Below are 17,451 nucleotides of genomic sequence, written 5' to 3'. Positions count from 1 at the left end.
AGGTGCAAAAAGCTGGCACCCAAAAGGCTGGGCCCCTTCACGGTCACGCAACAGGTCAACCCGGTGGCATACAGGCTGGCACTGCCAGAGGACATGAGGGTGCATCCAGTGTTTCATAGATCGCTGCTGTCGCCGTACAGGGAAAGCAGCAGGCTCCGAGACAGCGAACAAACCCCCGAGGGAGGGGGGGAGAGGGAAGGCAGGGAGCAACTCAATGAGGCCACGGCCATCCTGGATTCAAGGTGGGGGGTGGGGGGACTGGAGTACCTCATGGCATGGGAGGATGCTCCACCGTCCCAGAATGAATGGGTCCCAGCCACTCAGATACAGGAGGAATTCTTGGTGGAAGAATTTCACGCCCTCTTTCCCCACAGACCCAAGCCCTGGCACATGGAAAGGGAGGGGGAGGAGGAGGAGGCACGGGAGAGCAGCTCACCATGGCGCTGGGAAGCGGAGTTTGAGGAACCAGAGGATGAGGTATGGGTGTCACCGAGATCCACCCAGTCAGAGGAAGGAGCAGATTGGCAGAACGTTTTTACCCCCACCAGCTCTGACGCCACGGACTTTTTGGGATTCCCGTCCGCCCAGGCGGAAGGGGGGGGCTCGCAGGACTGGGGGGAGGTATTCACACCAACGGGCTCGGAGAGCACTGAGTTCTTAGGCTTCCAGTCGTCACCGACACATGGGGGGGGGCCTGGGGAGGGGTGAAGGAGAGCTTGGGAGGGGGGTGGATGTGAGGGACAGGGGATATCGCGAAGTCCCTCCCCTCCTGAGTTCAAGCCCGTCCCCGAGCAAAGGGGAAAGCAGGGAGAGTTCCGATTCCAGTGGGGAAGCAGGAAGTCGTGTCCGAGGCTCAGGCAAGGTAGAGGAGCCAGGGTCCCAGGTGGGACAGGAAGGGGCAAGCAAGGGGGGAAGACCCATCCCCCCAACTCCAGAATTACGCAGGAAGAGGAGGGGCAAGAGGATGGGTCTGCCAAAGCTTTTGTGTTGGAGAAAGACGCGCCAAAAGCCATTAGGAGGTTCTGAAACCGACTGACCACATCACTCCGTGTAAATAGCAATGACTTGAGCACTGTAAATACGCAGCACCAATAAAAGAATAAAATGCAGAGCTGCGTGGCGTCGTTACTCTGAAGTAGTCCACTCCGGCCACCGTGACAATTGGTATTTTTATTATTAATAATAATATTTTCTACACTGCCTTTTAGGTCAAGCAAAAATATTTTAAGCAGGTGACAAAAAGCATTGAAAGGTGGCTGCCTGGTGTCAATAGGCAGAGAGTTCCAAAGTGTAGGTGCTGACATTTACACTTACAAGAGCAGAGTTGGTATTGCCCACCACCAGTAACAGTAACAGTAACAGTAAAAGTAACAGTACTGCAAATCAAAGCAGTGAAGTGGACATCTAGGGGCTCATGTCTTTTAGATTGTAAACCTGCAGGCAGAAACTCTTTTGATTTACCTGTTTATATGCGGGAAGGTAAACGGCTTCCGTGCTCTGCTCTGGTTCGCCAGAAGCAGCTTAGTCATGCTGGCCACATGACCCGGAAGCTGTCTGCGGACAAACGCTGGCTCCCTTGGCCTATAGAGCGAGATGAGTGCGCAACCCCAGAGTCATCCCCAACTGGACCTATGCAAGCCACTCAGGATGCCTTTTTGGCTGAAGAGTGAAGTTCACATGTGTGTGAGAGAGAGGGCGTGAGAGCGATGCAGCCGGGGATTTTTCTTTTCTTTTCAGAGGAGCATTTGCCAGAAAGCATTACAGCAGCTCATGAGCTGACTCATCTTGGCTGGGTCCACCTGAAGTTCAGTTCAGGAAGCAGCTGCTGGTTGTTCCCAAAAAGAGCATAAAGGCATAAGCCACAAACAATCGATGAATCAGCTGGATGCACTAAGTGTCAGCTTTGCTTTTTCTCCCGTGTCTGTATCTATAAGAAAAGCAGTGAACAAGGTTAGACACTACATGTAGTTCAGCTGAGATTAATATCTGAGAATATACTATGGCCTGTGATGTCATCTCATGCTGTCCTTTTTGTCCCTCCTCACTCCACTATCAGTAAACTGTAATCTTCTTGGGGGCAGAGACCTGGCTCTCATTTTGCTTACAGTGCTTGAGAAAGTGTTCTGTGTATTGTCACTGTACCGCATGAATGAATAATATTCATATGAACAGAAGTCAACAGCACAAGCCTGGGGGCTGTTTAGAAGTCCAGGGCGTACTTCTGTAGTGCTTGCAAGTGGATAAGACTCTAAAATCAATTTCCCACTATTTCTCCACAATGTTCAGTGACGTTTTGTGGGAATATCCTAGTTTTCTTCTGATCTACTTTGGGGGGGGGGAAGGGGGGAGTGACACCTGAAAAGAAAAAGAGCAAGGCAATGATTTGTCTCTCCATTGTTTTTAAATAAACATTAGAGGTGACTTGGTAATGTGTGGCTCACTTTGGATTGTCACTGAAATAAGCTGTTACCTCTGAGGATGTGGACAGGCTGCTTGGACGAGTGAAACCAGCCACCTGTCTCCTTGATCCTTGCCCATCCTGGCTTATAAAAGCTAGCCGGGAAGGGCTGAGCGATGGGCTTCGCGGGGTGGTGAATGCTTCTCTCTGTGAGGGAGCCTTCCCAGACCTGCTGAAAGAGGCGGTTATCAAACCGCTTCTTAAATAAACCATCTTTAGATGCGGCCAATATGGCCAACTATTGCCCGGTCCCAAATCTTCCATTCTTGGGCAAGGTGATTGAGCGAGTGGTTGCTGAACAACTCCAGGCACGCCTGGAAGAAGCGGACCATTTGGATCCCTCAGACCATTCAGGCCTCATCATGGGACTGAAACTGCCTTAGTCGGGCTAGGGACAAAGGTGAGAGCTGTTCTGCTGGATCTCTCAGCAGCTTTTGACACCATCAACCATAACATCCTTCTGGACATCTAGAGGGGATGGGAGCTGGAGGCACTGTCATACAGTGGTTCCGCTCCTTCCTCCTGGGCCATGTTCAGAAAGGGGGGGGTGAGTGTTCAAACCCCTGGCCTCTCACTTGTGGGGTGCCTCAGGGTTCTGTCCTCTCCCCCATGCTTTTCAACATCTACACACAGCAGCTGGGAGAGATCATCAGGGGTTTGGGCTGGGTGTCCATCAATATGCGGATGATACCCTCTCTTTTAAATCGGAACCAGTGAAGGCAGTGAAGGTCCTGTGTGAGTGCCTGGAGGTGGTTGGAGGATGGATGGCAGATTGAGGTTGAATCCTGACACGACAGAAGTACTTTTTTGGAGGGACAGGAGGCGGGCAGGTATGGAGGACTCCCTGGTCCTGAATGGGGTAACTGTGCCCCAGTTTGGAATTCAGAGTTGTTGGTTAGGAGTCATCGTCAGACGTCATGGAGCTGCCCACTGGCCTCCGTCCCAGATTATTTCCAAGGGAGGACGTGGTCATGGGGTCCTTTGTATCGAATGGAATGAGATGTACTTTCTCCTTCATGTTCCCGTTATGGAGACAAGTGAACAAAGCAAAACAAGAAAAAGGTACAAAAACAATTAAGGAAATGAAATTGAGAGCCCAGCCATAAGTAAAAGGCCATGTATCAGCGGTGTAAACACATCTTTCATTTAAATATTGGCAGGCTTTATGCAATAAATTCTGAGCCAAGAGTCAAGTGAGGACAAAGTGGAATATTACGAGTTTCTTGTTTTAGAGGTGGGGAGAACAAGCCGCTGGCAGAAAGGAGGATGACGGTGGCACAGACGTCTCTGGCAGTCGGGGACAAAGGGATTATTTTTGGATCTGGACACAAAAGGGAGAAAATAAGGAGATGGAGTTACCACCTGGTGGCCTCCTGGTTCCACCATCAAACATGACCACCAGAGAGGTGGTTAGAATCAGGAGGCCACTACATGAACAGCCTATCATCTTCTCAGCCCTTGAGATATGGCTTAATGGGGTGACCACCACCATTTGACCTAGACTGCAAATGCATCTCCTAAGAATGGACTTCTCCCATTAGAATGTGGCTGCATAGATATTATCTGAAGTCCAGACATGTATGGAAGGACAGTTTTAGGTATGGGTTTGCTTGACACATCACAACTAGGATATGGAGCAGCTTTGCCAATGACTAGGAAAGCACATTTCCTGGCTATGAGACTGTCCTGGAAGGGGGAACCTGGGGATCTCAGGTCCCGGATGCAAACACTAGCAGCTATGTGTATTCAAACCTAGAGTGTCTGCACCATCCCCTCACACCCGAGGAGCCAAACCAGGACTGTACTTGCAGTGGTGTGCCTACCGGTGGAAAATATCACCAAACAAATGAAAGTGTAGCCACTGCCAAAAGCCTGTATGAAGCACACCAGTAGTTTTCACCAAAATTGGAAAGGAATATATAAATATGCTTTCTGGAAGCAAGAGGGTCAATGTGTCAACTTTCAGCAGTGTTTAACTTGCTGCATCTGTGGTAAATTTTATTGGATCACTTTGGCATTTGGCCCTTTCATAGACTTCATCAGGTAGATCGCGTATGCCAAGTTTCAAGCTATTAACCCAATAGATGTTAGTTTTATAAGCTATAGAATGTTGAGGCTTATATTGATGGTGATTTATTAAATTTCTATAATGCCCTTCATCTGAAGATCACAGGGTGGATCACAACATGAAAACACAACAATACAATCTATGATAGCAAACAAAAACAATCCCACCCTCTGCTTTTTCTATTCATCTTAACCTTGCTCAGATACCATTTTGTATTTTATTTCAATTTATTGAAATAAAGGTTTATCTTTATGGAAATTGCTGTGAGGTCTGCATGTAAGAATTTTAAGTAAATTATAAATAAATAAATCTAACGGGTTTAAGTTACAGAAACATAGGTTTCATTTGGGCTTTAGGCAAAATTTCATAATGATAAGAGCAGTTTAACAATGGAACAAACTATCTTTGAGGGGGGCCTCTCTCACTGAAGGTCTTCAAGATGATGCCCTTCAAGCTGATAAGGATGCTCTAGTTCTGGATTTCTTGCACTGTGCAGGGGACTGGAATAGATTACCTACTTCCTCCTACTTCCTCCATCCCTGATTCTATGATATGATTTAGTGGTGTTTAATGAAAGGTTCCTGACATCTGAAGGAAGCATTATCTACAACTGTCTGTGACTGAAACTTCCATTTCATCACATGCAAAAGCCATGCCACAACCACATAATCCATTCACTGACCTGTGTTGCCCATAAAACATAAAGAACAGGGGATCCCAGTCTTTGGACTTGATGAATAAATGGAACTTGGTGGGTCAGACTCACACTGGTTATTCTCCTTCAGCAATGTATGGAGAGTCTGTAAAACTCAAATTTCAATTAACTGAAATAATCACCTGCCACTCAAAACTACCACATCTGGGCAACATTTGTGGAATGTAGAAAGCCACCTTATACAGAGTCTATCTCTGCATTGTTTGCACTGACTGGCAGCTACTCTTAGGGTTTCACACACAAAGTCTTTCCCTTCCCTACCGGGAGATGCCAGGAGCTGAGCCTGAGACTTCCTGTGTGCGAAGCAGTTGCTCTGTCACTGGTAGAAACTGAAGCATCAAGAAAGGGGAGCGTGCAATATGTGTCTCATCCAGGCAGACACTGTCACACTCTATTTGCAAAATGTTATGCAAGCCTTGTTAATTGCATGCAAATAAAAATATGAAAAGCACCTCGAGCCCTCTGACTCATGACATGTGTCCTGGCTTCCTGGTGCTGAATAAGCGGCCCACTTCTGAATTAACCTAACATCCCTTGCCTGTGAGTAACTTGGCCCCTGCTACTAGGAGTGCGCCTGGGATGCCTCTTCTGTGCCGCTGATCATCATGATCCTCTCTGTCATGTGGAGAAAGTGGTCGCTGTGGTCATTAAAAGCAGGAGACAGCTGTATATTCCTAGTTTCGAAGCCTTGATCTGACAGCCTTTGCAAATCTCCATGGAGGAGCATTTCCAATATGAGATGAGATGAAACGAGATGGTGATGATTATCTAAGCTGGCAGCAAGACAGCAGTCATAGTAAACAGTTTAACGGTGCTAGAGGGTGAGGGAGAAAACACAGAAGCTACAAATAACACTAATATATATTTAAAAAGAGCCTATCGTGCAGGCTGTCCCAGCACTGAAAGAACAGATTTCTTGATAAAAGGGTGCCGGCCTAGAATTGAAATAGCAGTGGCAGCCACAGAGGCTTTACTGCCGGAGGCATCTATGACAGCTGCCTGCCTAAAGACGACTGGGTGAGACACTTGTGGGGTGAACACATTATAATGGGAACCAGGATTTCCAGGGGGAGTGGGCAATGGACTTCACCAGGTAGCAGAGAACTGACAGCTAAAGCCTGATTCACACATAGATCCATGCACATCGGTTCATCTCTTTCAGCTGAAAGTGTGGATTTCCTCTGTTGGAAATGCCTTGTGCCAGAGGCGCTTTCATCATCATCATCATCATCATTTATTATTTATACCCCACCCACCTGGCTGGGTTTCCCCAGCCACTCTGGGCGGCTTCCAACAGAAGTATTAAAATACAATAACTTTCAGAGGGTAAAACTCAATGTAGCACTAAAGAAAACTGTGGCATCGGTGCAAGCATTTCTGCTTGCCTGACTCATCCCCTCGTACACTGTTCTGGGGTGTCTCCTGTCCCTGGATATCCTTGCGTTGGCTTCCACTAGTGGAACAGGGTAGGTGAATCTCAGCCAGAGATAGGAAAGCTCTCTCTCAGTTTGCATTGTGGTCTCTGCATGATGAACCTGCAGGTGTACCTTCCTCCACCCTGGAATGTGTGATGCTGTAACACAGGTGGAGGTTACGTTCCGCTCTCATCCCTGCCATTGTCTCCTGGGAGACAGATAGATGCCAACAACAATCACATGCCCCTAGCGTGCCTGATGAAAGTTCAGCATGTGTACTGGTGGTGGTTGGGGAAAATATAATACAGTGGTACCTTGGTTCTCAAATGCCTTGGTACTCAAACAACTTGGAACCCAAACACTGCAAACCCGAAAGTAAGTGTTCCAGTTTGCAAACTTTTTTCGGAAGTTGAACGTGCTCCGTTTTGAGTGCCATGCTTCCATTTGGAGTGTTACACTGAGGTCTGTCTAATTTTGCTATTTATTTTGCGTTTTTGCGGCCCTTTTGTTTTTATTTTTGTGACTGTGTGGAACCCAATTCAGCTACTGATTGATTGATTGATTGATTGATTGTGTGACTGCAGTACATTGTTTGTTGCTTTCATTTTATGGATCAATGGTCTCGTTAGATACAGTGGTACCTCGGTTTATGAACACAATTGGTTCCGGAAGTCTGTTCATAAACTGAAGCGTTCATAAACTGAAACGAACTTTCCCATTGAAAGTAATGGAAAGTGGATTAATCCGTTCCAGACGGTCTGCGGAGTAACCGTTCATAAACTGAAGCGAACTTTCCCATTGAAAGTAACGGAAAGTGGATTAATCCGTTTCAGACGGGTCCGCAGAGTACTTAAACTGAAGCGTTCATAAACTGAAACATGAGTGTAATTGGTTCCGGAAGTCTGTTCATAAACTGAAGCGTTCATAAACTGAAGCGAACTTTCCCATTAAAAGTAATGGAAAGTGAATTAATCCGTTCCAGATGGGTCCGCGGTGTTCATAAACTGAAAATTCATAAACCGAGGTGTTCATAAACCGAGGTTCCACTGTAGTAAAATTCATGTTAAATTGCTGCTTTAGGGGTTGTTTTTAGAAGTCTGGAATGGATTAATGCATTTTGCATTACTTTCTATGGGAAAGCGCGCCTTGGTTTTGTAACGCTTTGGTTTTGGAACGGACTTCCAGAATGGATTAAGCTTGAGAACAAAAGGTACCACTATAATGAGAAATCTAACCTCTGCATTAGCTCACCAGGCAAATCAGGATAACTACTTAAAAAAAACCAGATCATCGGCATAAGCCCTTCATGGTCTTATGATCTCCCTCTCTTTACATGGCAAGGTGTTATATTATTTCACTTTCAAATGTGAGAAGCCAACCATGACAAATTTGGGGGCCCTGCTTCTCATTCTGCTGAGTAGTGCTATGGACACATCTGCCCCCCCCAAAAAAAAGTCCAGTCTTGAGGGCACCTCTGCTTCTGGACAGTGTCTGAGGACTGATTCCCTGCCCCTGTGTTTCTGCCGCTGCAGAGCAACAAAGAAAGTGCTATAAAAATGATAAAGTGCTCTAGAAGTGCTGTGGAAATTATTAATATAAAACTGCCAGGCTTTTACAAGTGCCAGCTAAAGATTCCTGATAAAAGAGAAAAGTCATTTTAACGATGGGAGACTTGTGTCAAATCCATAGTCAAAAATATTAATAAGAGATTACAGAACTCTGAGGGATTTCTCGCAGCAATAAAGGAGATGTTGCACAGGAACTATCTTTGATTCTACTCTCAAATGGAGGCGAGGCAATCAGAAACAATTTGCATCTGCTCCGAGGCTTTGATCTCCCCAACAGCCGGATCTTCACATGCCATGCCAGTGCAAGCCCAAGTGAAATAAAAGAGTGCTATGCCAGTAGAGCAGTCTGATGATTTGAGAACGTAAGAACATAAGAGCCCTGGTAGGTTGGGCCAAAGGCCTACCTAGTCCAGAATCCTGTTCTTACATTGACCAGCCGGATACCCATGGGAAGCCCACAAGCAAGACATGAATGCATCAGCATTCTGATTCTTCAAACTGGTATACAGAAGCATACTACCTCTGACCCTGGGAGAAGTGTACGCAGCCACTGATAGCCTTGTCCTCCATGAATTTGTCTGATCCTCCTTATAAAGCCATTCAAGTTGGTGGCCATCACAACCTCTTGTAAATTCCATAATTTACAAGGAACCAAATAAAAGAGATTGTAGTGAAGCCATATTCTGTGCATCCCCTCGGTCTGCCAAAGTTCTGCTTTGAGGAATATCACCTCTGACCCCCTGTGACTATGCAGTGGGCCACCAAATCAGGCACTTGGCAAGTCCAGCAGCTCAAATCTAGTTTTTCTGGAACACATTCACATCTTAAGGAACATCTGTTAAGAAGGGGAAATAATAAGCATTGCACATCATTTACTGCAGGATCTCAGTGTTTAGAAACCATGGGCTGCTTCATGGTTTATACCCACCCACCAAGATGTCTTGCCCCCATTCTGTTCCCACTGCATTGAATGCCATGTTTACAAAGCACAGATCATTTTTCTTTGCTAGGACATTTTCCTTTGCTACGGGGGAAAAAAAAACATGTTCTGTCCTCCATTGAGTAACAAATCAAGTCAGAATTTTTAAATGGAAAGTAGGGATAACTTTACCGCTTCTTTTTCAGGAACTCCTGAAGATTGTGCCCCTTTTAAAGGGAGGGATGGCTCTCATGTTTATTTTGAAGCAGGGTAGTTTAATTATTTATCTTCATGTAAACAGAGTGGTGCACTGGTCCCTGGCTCAGTAGTTCTGCCCAGACAGATCTGACTGCAGGAATTAAATATGTCCCCCAGAGGAAGTTAGTTTCATTTGGATTAATATGCATGTTCAGTGGGTAGTTATTCATGCCAGAGAAGCCTCTCGTGGTGGGACAAATAGCAAGCCTCTGAATAGTGTAGCATGAAAGGAGCAACAAGCTATGCACTGCAAAAAGAGCACACAAGGCTTTTTCCGGCTGCATGCTGATGTACAGGTAATACTTCTAGAGCAGGAATGGGGAACCCTTGGCTCTCAAGATGTTGCTGGACTACAACTCCCATCAGCACCTGCTTTCATGGCCAATGGTCAGGGATGGTGAGAGTTGCAGTCCAACAACATCTGGTGGTCCAAAAGTTCCCCACTTCTGCTTAAGAGGATTAAGCATTTATTTTGTTTTCTTTTTAAGACCTTTTTGTAACCCTTCACCCTAAAGCCCCAAAGCTGAGTATATATACACACAAGTAATAAAAGAAAATATTAAAGGTAAAGGTAAAGGTACCCCTGACCGTTAGGTCCAGTTGCAGACGACTCTGGGATTGCGGCGCTCATCTCGCTCTATAGGCCGAGGGAGCCGACATACAGCTTCCGGGTCATGTGGCCAGCATGACTAAGCAGCTTTTGGCGAACCAGAGCAGCGCGCGGAAACACCATTTACCTTCCTGCCAGAGTGGTACCTATTTATCTACTTGCATTTTGACATGCTTTCGAACTGCTAGGTTGGCAGGAGCTGGGACTGAGCAACAGGAGCTCACCTCGTCGCAGGGATTCAAACTGCCGACCTTCTGATCAGCAAGCCCTAGACTCTGTGGTTTAGACCACAGCGCCACCTGCATCCCTCTAAAAGAGAATATTACTCTGACAATATAATTCATTGAAAAAGAATCACAAAACAGTAAAACCACAAAGTAGCTGCAGCAAAATTATGCACATGTCTAACCCTTTTTTTCCTGACACCTTAGCTGGGATTAACCCACATACCTGTTTTCTTTTAAAAGATACGCCATCACCTTCAGATGTCACAGCTGCAAATGGGCTGAGATTTGGAGTATGCTCAAACCTTCTCCATTAGTGTTCTTCAACTGGGAACAATTCAGCCTCACAGATGAGGTGAGGACCACTAATTTTTTTACCATTATCTCTCAGCTTGTTGGATTTGAACACCTGGGGTGGATAGTCTGCAGAGAATGCAGCATCACCATCTGTATAGGACTTGGGATCTAATCCCCCAGATGGCAGCATTTATGATGTCTCTCCAAGCCTAATTAATCTCTGTTTTGACAAGTTCCAGGAAAAGCTCCCCCCCTCTCTCAAGCAGTAATGGGCACAGCAATACTTTGGGTTGTGACCGCACATTTTCTCCAGAATTTGGTCTTTGGCTGTGCCATGTCCAGGTTCCTCTCGAGATCTTTTGGCAGCCAAGGATAGTATTTCGTCAGGTTCCTTGATGATTCTCTCCAGTTGCTGTTTTAGGGGCTGAGAGAGTCCTTATTAGGAGTTCCTGGGGCTGGTTATCATTTGGATTGTTTTCCACAAAGATCTCTTAACAGTAGATAAATCCCTTTAGCCTCCATGACCTTTCTAATATGCAGCTTGTAAACTGATAGCCGGATTATTTGTTATTTATTTCCCCATCAGTGCTTATTGTATTCCTTTTGGAGTTGTGTTCCATTAAGGAACACATACAAGGATCAATAGCTGGATCTTTATCTTCTTTATGAGTTTATTCGCTCTTTCTCAGATAGTGACTGAAGAGTTCTTACATGGACAGATTCAACCTTGAATCTTTTGTTCTGGTTATAGGAACCACTTATTTCTAATCAGACTTGAATCATTTCTATATTTTCAGAACAGGGCAGTGCATGAAGAGCTGAGACCATGGCACACAAACTGCTCAGTCGTCTAAGATTTGCAGTGAACTGCAATTGGTAGCAGACACGGGACCATTAGGGTGAGTGGGGCATTACTCACTATTCTCATTCTGCCCTTACCTAGCCTTCACTAGCCTTCCTTCCTACTTGCTAACTGCCCAGGAGCTGGCAATGCCTGTATCAGCTTCCTCCTCCTTATTCTTGGCATTGTCCATGTAGAACTCAGCATGTGGGGAGGCGAGCTAGACTAGAATTACAGTGGTACATTGCAAGACGAAATTAATTCGTTCCACGAGTCATTTCGTGTTGCGATAATTTCGTCTTGCGAAGCGCAGTTTCCCATAGGAATGCATTGAAATTTAATTCATGCGTACCTATGGGGGGGAGCACAAAAAAAGGTGCTGACTCACCCACCACGGCTGGAAGTTTTTCAGGGGGAAGCAGGAGGAGGGCCAGGGAGAGGCTCCTTCCCTCCTTCCCCAGCAGCTGGACCCTCGCGCCCAACCAGACAGACAGCCCATTCGTGCGTAGGCAGGCTGGCTTAAGGTGAGTGAGGGGGGATCCGGATGCTGTGGAAGCCAGGCGATGGCGGCAACAAAAGCGCAAGGCGGGCGGGCTCTCGGTCTGACTTTTTCCTCACAGCGCCCTGCTTCGTCTTGCGAGTCTGCAAAAAAAATTGCAAAACGTTTTCATTTTGCAATTTTTCATGCTGCGAGGTGTTCGTCTACCGAGGTAGCACTGTAGCTGAATCTGTCTATCATGGCTTTTGGCACCATCTACTGTTGGTCTCCAAGCCTTCCACCCTACCAGTCACTATGGGCAGCAACCGCATGGTGACCGCTTGAATCTCCTGTCAGACAACTGGCTGGACGTAGTTTTTGGATTGCCTGGATCTGTACCTCCTTCAACACATGTAGCCTCTACTCCCAGGCATGGATATCTAAAGAGACGTCCTTGGAGGGCAGTGGAGAAGTACACCCAAGACTGAATGATTTTTACTGGATTAATTTTATTGTTGTTGAAATATTTATACCTAGAGCAGTTTACAAAGAAGAAGAAGAAGAAGAAGAAGAAGAAGAAGAAGAAGAAGAAGAAGAAGAAGAAGAAGAAGAAGAAGAAGAAGAAGAAGAAGAAGAAGATGATTCACCTGAAAATTCCTGACCATGAGTAAGAGCTGCTTTCTTTTTAATGAAACATAATGCCAGCACGTTCTGGTAATAAGGCTATCCTATCCAAATCTCACTTCATCATCTTCCAAACATATGAAGAGCCCTGCTGAGTCAGGCCAATGGCACATTGAGTCCAGCATCCTTCTTTTCACAGTGGCCAACCAAACGCCTGTGGAAAGGCTGCAAGCAGGACCTGAGCCAAACAGCACTCTCCTCACCCGCAATTCCCTGGTATTCAGAGGCTTACTGCCTCCAGGCAGTGGAGGTTTTAGGATGATACATGTCTCTTCTAGAATTACCACATCATTCACAAACATCTCAATCCTTCACCAAGTGATTATCAGGAAAGGCATCTGGGTTGGCGCTGTGGTTAAACCACAGAGCCTAGGGCTTGCTGATCAGAAGGTCGGCGGTTCGAATCCCTGTGACGGGGTGAGCTCCCGTTGCTTGGTCCCAGCTCCTGCCAACCTAGCAGTTCGAAAGCACGTCAAAATGCAAGTAGATAAATAGGAACCGCTACAGCGGGAAGGTAAACGGCGTTTCCGTGTGCTGCTCTGGTTTGCCAGAAGCGGCTTTGTCATGCTGGCCACATGACCTGGAAGCTGTACGCTGGCTCCCTCGGCCAATAATGCGAGATGAGCGCGCAACCCCAGAGTCGGTCACGACTGGACCTAATGGTCAGGGGGCCCTTTACCCTTTACCTTTTATGTGTGTTTATTCATTATTTTTACAACTCAATTTCTTGCTGTGTTTTCGTGATTTTTGTTTCAGTTGCTTTTAGATATTTTGTAACAACACATACACACACACAGACACAGAAAGCAGGATGAGAAGCAGCTGTATGATAAATATATCATACATAGTACACACAGGCTTCCCTTCCAAAGCTTGCCACTCCTACAGTGCAATTTTACATTTATGTTATGGGGAAAGGGCTTTGGCCCAGTGGTAGAGCATCTACTTTGCACGCAAAGGGTCCCTGGTTCAATCATCAGCATCTCCAAGTAGGGCTGGGAAGGGTTTCGGCCTGAATCCCTGGAGAGATGCTCCTGGTCAATATAGACAATACTGAGCTAGATGGACCAAAGGCAGTGGTGCAACTTCCCATGTTCCTATGCTTATCACACAGCTTCTCCTATTCTATGTTGGGTATATTGTAGGAGAATAACATAACCTACTTCATTAATTTTCAGTGGTGCCCCCTCTCTTTCAGGAGTGAATTTTCACACTCCTGTAGCACTGCATTGCTCAGTGACAGCATGATCCTTAAGCAGTAGAAAGAGGAAGCCACTAAATGGCCAAATCCACAAATGATGGGAGTTCTGGGAGCGGCATGAACAACAAAATGCCACACACACACCAAATACCAAAGGAAAATGATTAGTGCCACAGCGGCGGAGGTCTAGAAGATTATTCTTGCCTCTCTGTTCTTTTCTTTAATTCCCCAATCCATATGTGATGTAACAGAGCAGCCAGGGACAGGGAAGACCCAGATTCAAATATCTACTTGGCCATGAAGCTTACTGAGTGACCTTGAGTCTGCTTGCTAGATTGTAAGTTAGAGCAGAGTGAGAAGAAGTTATTGTTTTTCTATTGTTGTTGTTGTTGTTGTTATTACAAGCTAGCTGCATGCTTGAACGCTTCTTTAAAAATTCAAACTGAGACATTAAGCCACCACGACTGATTATTCATTTGCTGTGATTCATGAAGCTGTGCAACTTTTCAGTTCTTCCCTGACCTTGAGCTCATGGGACGCATTAGGCGAAAGATGCAGTCCAGCAAGTTAGCAGGTAAGGTTGAGGTTACAGGACCATGGAGAGCTCCAGGTGAGCAACTTGCTCTATCAAGGCCTGGTGTCCAAATGAAAGGAGTCCCTTCGCCATTCTCAATGCAAATTAACCCTCCCAGGCCTTACCTTTTTCCAGGACAGTGGTGAGATTAAAGCAGCTGGGGGATTTTTCTACCCCCTGAGACCCAAATCTAACAGGGTGGGGTGAGGGGCGGACTCGTGCCACTGGCCGTGGGCAGAGTAGGCAGTGGGCAAGGCCTGGGCTGTTGGTGGGAGGGACCATTCCCACATATATTCATATTCATTCACATATGATCATGACAAACATACACACACATTCATCCTCCCTTCTACATGTGCCATCCTCCCATCACAACTATGTTTATACCCCAGCCCACCTGACAGCTGTTTCCAGGCTTGGGGACTATATAGACTTGAAGGGAGTGAAAGGCAGGATGCAGCAAAATTTGGTAATGAGGGTAATTCAACCAGGGGGCTTGGATACTGGCACAGGCCATTCTGAGAGCATCAGGGGCCATAAGTGGCTATCAGCCATAGGTTTTCCAAACATTATTTAAAGGGTCAAGCTCTTGGCCTAGCACCCAATACTCCTGTCCATTAATTCTTTCCTGGCTTAGTACCTGTGCTGATGATTCAGTGATAGGGAGCATGGCAGCCCAGACAGAAGTATCCTGGCTGACTGTGGCTGGTTCTAGGCCTTACCCTTCTACATGCTTGGTTATATTATGTTCAACAATATTATCCAAAACTTTTCTTGGGAAACAGTGGACTCAGCTATACAGCTGAAAATAAAATGTTTTGAATGTGTTGTAATGTGCAATAAGCAATTGTGACACTAGATGGCGGTGGCGAGCTATAGCAAATTCAATGCATTTTTCAAACCTTTTTTTTAAAAAGGATTTTCACCACGTTTTTTACGATCCCACCAGTGTGCAAAAATATCTTGTGGTTTTAAAGCTTTTCCTCATTATCTTGCCAAGAATATGTATTATTAATAATAATTAAATTTGTATATCACCCTTCATCCATATTGTAATGAATTTGTTGTTGCTTAAGTCAAATCCTAAGCCTCAAACTGAAAATGGCTTCTAGACTCAAACTTTAGATATATAGATGTCACCATTCAAACATTTCATTGGTTCTTGTCCTTTGATCTACAGCAAGAGAGCCAGGCAGGACAACCCTATCCTTTGAAGTACTTCCCATCAAATTCAATGGGACTTTTTTGCAGGCAAGTGAGCTTAGGAGTGCTGCCTCACTCATTCATTTTGATGCTACTAAGATGAGTGCTCTGCATATCTTTCCCATATGCTCATCAGATTATGTAATCAAAATGAGGATCTCATTCCCTTTCTTCACTATTATTTTGCTCATTTTGAAATTGAAAGTGACACTGCCAAGTAATTTAGGCCTCACAAAAATATATATAATAAAGTTAAGAGCTTAAAGATCCTAATAGGATCAAAAATGCTTTCATAACATTGTAATAAAAATGTCAGAGAAAATGAGAGCTAAGTAAAATTGATTCAGATATTTGCCTCACATATCAAAAACCTTGTAAATTCTGATCATGAGCAAACTGTTGTATACAAAGTTCCCAACATTCAGAAGCCTCATCCAGCAGACACTATTATATACGATAGATCTTGTATTATTTATTAGTAGACAGGGAAAGAATCCACTATATATTTTGGAAAGTGGTTGGTTTGTCTGATCTCTATGCACCAGATACTTCTTGAGATATTGTCACCTACTTGGTATAATGGTTCCAGAGATGGAGGAGGTAGCTGTCATCTATGTTTGGCTACCAGATGCCATTTCAAATCAAGATGGTGGCATGAATCTAAACCTCACTGATTCAGATGCCTCTGGAGATATCATCACCCAATTTGCTGTGATGATTCCCAAAACTGAAAAGCGAATTTTAGCCTATTTATTTGGATACCTTCAGGTGCTATTTTGAACTCAGATGGTGGACCACACCATTCAAAACTGTTCAGATGTTGATGCCTTTGAAATCATCACCCAATTTGGCATAGTGTTGTCCTACCTATGTGGCATGAAAGTTCCAACCTGCACCAATTTAGATATCTCCGAAGATGCCATTGCCCAATTTGGTGTAATGGTTCCTGAGAATGAGGAGTGGATTTTTGTTTATGTTTGGATACTGTCAGATGCCATTTTGAAGTAAAATGACCAACAGAACCATTTCAGGCTGCAATGATTTTAACCAAATTTGGCAGGAAAAATTGTAGGGCTGAACAAAACCAGGTCAACCTAGGCGGATCCAGTAGGCAGAACCATCTATTTCAGGCACCCCCAAACTTCGGCCCTCCAGATGTTTTGGACTACAATCCCCATCATCCCTGACCACTGGTCCTGCTAGCTAGGGATCATGGGAGTTGCAGGCCAAAACATATGGAGGGCCGCAGTTTGGGGATGCCTGATCTATTCTCTCCTCCTTTGGTGCCTCCAGGATCTAGGTCATGGGTAGGCAAACTAAGGCCCGGGGGCCGGATCCAGCACAATCGCCTTCTAAATCCAGCCTGCAGATGGTCCGGGAATCAGTGTGTTTTTACATGAGTAGAATGTGTCCTTTTATTTAAAATGCATCTGGGTTATTTGTGGGGCATAGGAATTCATTCATATATATTTTTCAAAATATAATCCGTGTCCGTGTCCGCCCCCCCCCCCAGGTCTGAGGGACAGTGGACCCAAGCACGGCTGAAAAAGTTTGCTGACCCCTGATCTAGGTGGAGGGGGAGATGACTCTGCCTCCTGAAAGGTGACAAAATGCCCCCCTTTTGAAAGGAAAGGCTGTTCCCAATGTCTGGTCACACTAGGGTAGGTGACATGGCACGCGCCGTGGAAGTATCAGAGAGAGGCTCTGAGAGCTGTGGAGAAGGAAGTGGCGATGGAGATGGAAGTAGGCCCACCACTCTCGTCATGGAGAGAGGTGAGGCAAGAGAGCACATTCAGGGAGCCCTCCCAAGGTCCCCACTATCATTCTGGCAAAGAGCTCCACATCCCACAGGAGCCTTACCACAGGTTCTCAGTAAACCCTCCATCTGTATCATCCTGTCTTGACCAACCCATGACAGAGGGGAGTCTGGCATGGCAG

Source organism: Zootoca vivipara, chromosome 3, assembly GCF_965207765.1.
Source record: "Zootoca vivipara chromosome 3, rZooViv2.hap1.1, whole genome shotgun sequence".
NCBI lineage: Eukaryota > Metazoa > Chordata > Lepidosauria > Squamata > Lacertidae > Zootoca > Zootoca vivipara.
Note: the sequence above shows the minus strand (reverse complement) of the source record.